Source organism: Belonocnema kinseyi, chromosome 2 (genome assembly GCF_010883055.1).
Source record: "Belonocnema kinseyi isolate 2016_QV_RU_SX_M_011 chromosome 2, B_treatae_v1, whole genome shotgun sequence".
In the NCBI taxonomy this organism is placed as follows: Eukaryota; Metazoa; Arthropoda; class Insecta; order Hymenoptera; family Cynipidae; genus Belonocnema; species Belonocnema kinseyi.
This window is the reverse complement of record NC_046658.1, coordinates 7,794,792-7,800,913: the sequence shown is the minus strand read 5'-3', so window position 1 is coordinate 7,800,913 and position 6,122 is coordinate 7,794,792.

Genomic DNA, 6,122 nt, shown 5'->3' with positions numbered 1-6,122 from the left:
AACTTCAGGAATCGGTATTTCAGAACCTCTTCACGAAATGGGTAGAGTGCATTCTGATCCGTACAGCGAATGGGCGCACGATCTGACAAGCTTGTCTAGATTTTATAGTGTCGCGCTGAGGTTCTCCACAAGTAGTCCATACCGATAACGGCACGGAATTTTCAAATAAGTTAATGGCACAAATGTGTAGAAGCGTCGGACTAATACACAGCACGAACTCGGTATATCATGCCCAAGAAAAACCCACCGAACGCGTTAACAAGGTCATTAAGACAATGATTGTCTCTTTCTTACAGGACAACCAAAGGGAGTGGGACGCCCATTTACATGAATTCTGTTTTGCTTTTAATACGACGGTCCATGGATCTCTAAAAGTGTCAGTCTTCTTCTTAAACTTCAGGAGAAACCCGCTGCCCTACCGATTACTTCGTCGATAGTAAGAAGTGGGTACGTTAGGACATTCCTCGTGGGTACCTAATCTTAAAATCCAATAGAAAACTGTCCAAGAAGGTAGACGATTTTGCCGCTAAGTTGTGTCCAAAATATATGGGGCCTTATAAGATCAAGCACCGCTTATCCCCAGTCGTTTCCAGTTTGGTTACAATAGGCGGAAGAAATGCCGGAAAGGAGCATATTAGATACCTCAATCCATATGTAGATGGGACACCGGAACCCCAATCGGAATAATTCAATATAAAGTAACACGTGAAATAACAGCTGATAGTCAGGATACTCGTTCATCACCATGTAAACAAACTATGGACCGGGTTGTACATGATATCCAATTTGTGTTTGACCCTGTAGCCTCCAGTTTCGAAGCAGACTGCTCTGGTCATCGCCAATGCCACGCCCTACACCAGACCGTACTCTGCCGACTGGCAGTATGTCGACCGGAGGAGTTGGCTGAGACGGGGGCCCCGCAACCGGCCGTCTGTTGGGAATGCCGCCAGACGGACCATGTGCGTGGGCAGTGCCCTGACCCAACGCAGATCCTCCTGTGTTACCGCTGCGAACAGAGGGGAGTCACTGTTACCACTTGCGGCAAATGTGGTGAACTCGACCATTGAGGCAGAGTGCTAATTAGCGAAAGGAGCAGGTACCCAGGACGAAACCTGATCCTGGCAATGGAGACGATTAAGACTCACGAGAAGTTCTCCACTCAAGAGGGTCGCCGAAACGCTCGCTAGGGAGGTGAATCCACCGGCGAGTAACTGGTAACATTCGACTACGCTCAGGCTCGGTCAACTACGTGTGAAATAAATGGCGAAATTCAGCGCCATCTGCGATGGGCGGGTGAACTACAGAAGCATGCATTTGTCGGTCGCTATATATGTGCATGCTCCTTCCTTAGATGTGTTGACTAGTAAAATAATTTAAGGAAAAAGGATGAATAAAGACAAAGTTAAGAAAACAAGAAATGCTAAATAAGAAATTAAAGATAATTATCATTCAATTTCTCATTTTACGTTTCTCATTCACTTAATTTTGCTTTTATTTTTGTATCTTAAGTAGAAAAAGATAATTACGAGACAAGTTATAATTTGCATACGTAAATTTAAATTTTTTCTGAAGCGGAGTTGACCTGTGATATACAGTTTTTAAAAATATTTTATGACCACACTAGTTTGCGTTTTCAATTAATCCTTTTCATTGAAGTGATATCGGCACACGAAAAACTGTTTTGAGGTTATGGTCTCATACGGTGACAGCAGGTGAACTAATTTGACTCCCCTCGCTGCCTCTCAATCCCCCGTGCCAAAGTTCTAAAAATTCGCCCCTCTTTCCTTATTGAGTTGACCGAGCCTGACTACGCTTGCCAGCTATCGTCGGTCGGGATTCCCTTCCCATGACATTTTTTCTTATTATTTACTATAGCTAAAATCCTTACGTAGACGAAAATTTAAGGGGGCCACTGTTTGGATCAGGTCTTCATTTCACTGATAAAATTTTGAATGTTCGTTGGGATCATGAGAACCTTTTTTTGTTTTTCCGGAGAATGCTCCCGTTTTGTACATATATATTTACCTTGGTTGTTACCAAATAAAATAAGTTTCTAAATAGTTGATTCCTAGTTATTTTCCCTCACTAAATTATAAAGAGAGTAACCCCAGCATAAGGATATGAACCGTTGATCTGGGAGCCACAGAACATCAGATCCAGGGAAAACATGAGACGCTGAGATCTGTTTTCACCGTTTCTCCTTCTTTATTTCTTAAAAAAAATCAATTTCTTCTTTTTCGTTTTTTCATAATTCCTTTCTTTATTCTATTCTTATATTTTGCTCCTCTTATGTTTATTTACCTAGCAATCGTTAGAGATCGGTAGTCTGATCACGACTCTTATTCTGTGACTGTCCTACTTTTATTTTTATCATGCCTAAACAAGGGTATCTCAGTGGTGTTAGATGACCTATAGTCGGAACAGGCCCAGTAGTTTCGGAAATTATATGTCCTAACCGGGCAACCCGGATACAAACGACCTATAATTTCCGTTTAAGGACAGGGGAGTTGTGACCTCGCAGATATTAGCCGCCACTAATTGAACTTTACTTGCCAAAATAAACCGGGAAATTTTGAATTTAACCCGCATGAGACGCTAGAGCAGGGGTTACCTCTGGAAAAACCACCAGGAAGCACTCACGGCAATTTCACGCAGCTTTTTATTTATCCCTTGTATCTTTTCGTTTCATACTTCCTTTCGGAATCCCATTCATCGACATAAACCTATTTGTAGCAAAAAGGAGGAAGAAAATTCTATTGAACGACAGTAGATAACCCGAGCCATAGGGCGGGCTATGATTGGTCGAGAGGCGTGGCCTAAAGAGGGGAGAGGGGGTAAGAGAGGGGAGTGGCCTCTCCTGATTGGTTGAGGGGCGTGGTCTAATTACAAAATGGCGGCTATAATAATCACAAAATGGTGGCCATCCTAATTACAATGTGGCGGCCATAATAATAATTAATAGTGTGGACGATTTTAATTAGGAAAAGGGGAGGGGGTTGAAGATTTTTCCATTTTTTCCATTGATTTTCCATTGTTCCGCTTCAAAAATGAGAGCCCCCCCCCTTCCTGTAGGTCTGAGAGTAGAGGATGTATATGATCGAGTTGAAAAATGCGAGAAATATTTACAACGAAAATTAATTACCCTAATCTTACTTTATATTCAGGTTGGAAAATAGTGTGTTAGAATAAAAAAAAAACAAAGCTACAATTACTTAAAGGTATGTATAATATATAATTACTAATCAAAACCTAAAATTGTCCTAAATTATTCTAAGTGACAGGTTGTAAATATAAACATTGTTTTTTAATTATAATTTCACATCTTTGTGTATTTATTTAGTAATTTTCCAATAAAATACATTTATTCAATTACGTGTAGAAAATACAAGTTCAACTTCGCCTAAAATGTATGAAATTGACATGGTAGTCAGTTCTAGAAAAACGATTTCATAATATAATTCGACGAATTGTTTCTCAAGTTTTCTTTGTACCTGACTTCTAAAGTATGTAGATTTAAACTTAATTATTTGACAAATTAATTCCTCATTTGGTGAATTAATATTTTCTGCGCTTAAATAGTTTACAATCGCTTCAACTAAAAAATCTTTATATGTTTCTACGTGTTTTAATAGTCGCTGTATCCTTCTGAACCTTTCATCAACACATACAATAACATTTTTCAGTCCTTCGAAACTAGACTTTTGAAGAACTATTTCGGGAGTATGTACCTTTTTCTTTTTGGCCTCCACCTCGCCCTGCTGCGTGTCATTGTCCACCTCGTCGTTGTATTCCTTGCCGTCCCTCAGAAGTATCGCTTTATTACCGTGAGCGGTTGTAAACACCAGCATATATTTTCCCAATTTAATGGTTTGTAGTTACAAAGGTGAATTCCCGAAACAGAAGTATGATTCTATTATATCCAAATGTTGCTAGAGTTTTGTCCAAGTTGGCGAGTCAAAGGTGATTCCGTTACCTGAACTGTTCATAATTTTAATGACTGGTTGAAATTTCCCATGCGATTGAACCTCTAGTCCAATTAGAATAGTCTTGGAGAATGAATGATTAAGCCCGTAAACAGTTGGTAGAATCATCTGTTGTGTGGTTCTCTACGTGAAATTTGTAGACATCAATACCAATCGTTTAAGCGCAGCTTTAGTAAATATTTGTTTAAGGGGTGAGGATTTTGGTTTGATCCTTTTAATTTTTGGTGTTTCAGGGATAGTTTTATTAGTCTGTGTGTCAGACGAAACTTCGATAGTTTTAGTTGCCAGGGACTTTGAAAACTCCAAGACCTGCATGGGTTCCACTTCTACCGAATCAATGATAGCTTGCGACATAGTGGTTCGTTCAGATATAAAAACTCAACTGATTCAAAGAGGTTACTCACGTCGTTTTATATAAGTGAAATCTTTGCAGAGTGGGTGTAGCGTTCTTTGTTAAGGTGAGGGAAGCAAATGTGATGAATGTGGGAATAAACGGCAGGTCACACATGTAAAGAAAGAATATAATTGAGGTTTGCTTAGAAAATATACATAAGAATTCGTACATTCCAAGAAAAGTACAAAAAAGGACACATGTGTACTATAAATTACACGATAAACCCATGTCTTTCAAAGTACACAAAAGAGCATGTGATTTTTGTATGTTAGACAAAACAATTCGTATTTTCCAAGAAAATTACACAAAAGGACACGTGCATCCAATAAAATACACATAAAACCTATATATAGTGGAAATCATACAAAAGAATATGTGATTTATGTGTATCACACAAAAGAATTTGTACTTTCTAAGAAAGTACACAAAAGGACACATGTGTGCTATAAATCACACAAAAAACCCGTGTCTTTCAAATTACACAAAAGAGTATGTGATTTATGTATATTAGACAAAACAATTCGTATTTTCCAAGAAAATTACACAAAAGGACACGTGCACACTATAAATTACACATATAATCCGTATCTTCTGGAGATTTCACAAAAGATTAATTGTTCAACACCTGCATCCCATAAATCACACATAATAATCCGTTTTTCCAGAAATTTCACCAAAGAATATGTAACGCACACCTACACCATAAATTACACATAAAATTTCGTATTTTTTCCAGAAATCCCGATTTTTCCAGCAATTTCACAAAGGAATATGTCTTTAACACCTGCATACAATAAATTACACATAAGAATGTGTGTTTTCCAATAATTAAATAAAGGTCCACATGTTTCAAAAGCATAGACTGAGTAGATGTCATGCAGTGTGCAAAGCAGGTATATACCAAAAGTACATTTTTTTTAACCAACCAATTGTGATGTCAAGTAATAAATTACGCAGGTGGTTGTAGAAAAAATACGGTGAAAAATTCTGAAAAAATCCTTTCAAAAAGTGCAGTGACACGATAATACATCCGACGACTATGTTGAAACCAAGAAAAGTATTTTGGTCAAGTTTTCAGAAAATCAGAAAATACAAAACCACCATGAAAAGGATCTCACCATTTTTTGTTTTGTTTTGTTTCTTAACGCAGAGATGAAAGACCGAAGATACACCAACTTTTTTCGAAATGGAGAGTGATTATTGGAAACGTGCGTACAATCCTTTGTGATAATAGTGACAATATAACGAATTTAAAATTTTATTAGGGTTACTCCTGAAAAGCAAGACGAAAAAAATGGGTCTTCGAACGCATTGTATTCCATGTTCACTTGATGTAAAAAGCGGAAGTACCTGCAGCGAACATTTAGCTACACAATAAAATGTAGACTAAAGAAATTTTTTCCTTTGACTTGTACCTGTCGAAAAGGCAGATCTTTCGGAGACTATAAATTAGACCTGATAGCATTGAAGATTGCGTGATATTCTATAGATTGAAAAGAACCCTGTGCAACTGTTGTTTCGCATCATTTATGTGGACGAGACAGAGGTCTAGCAAATTTCCTATGAAAAGTTTGACCACCTCGGCAACAGTGTCGATGAACGAATTTCAAAAGCTTACCGGTTACTGTCATAAAAACAATATAGTAAGGCAGGTACCGATGTCTCAGTGTCCTAAGAATTTCACCTCTTTCCAGTCTGTGCCAGAGATGCATTGGACAAGTTTCAAAGACACTTGGGGGAGGGGG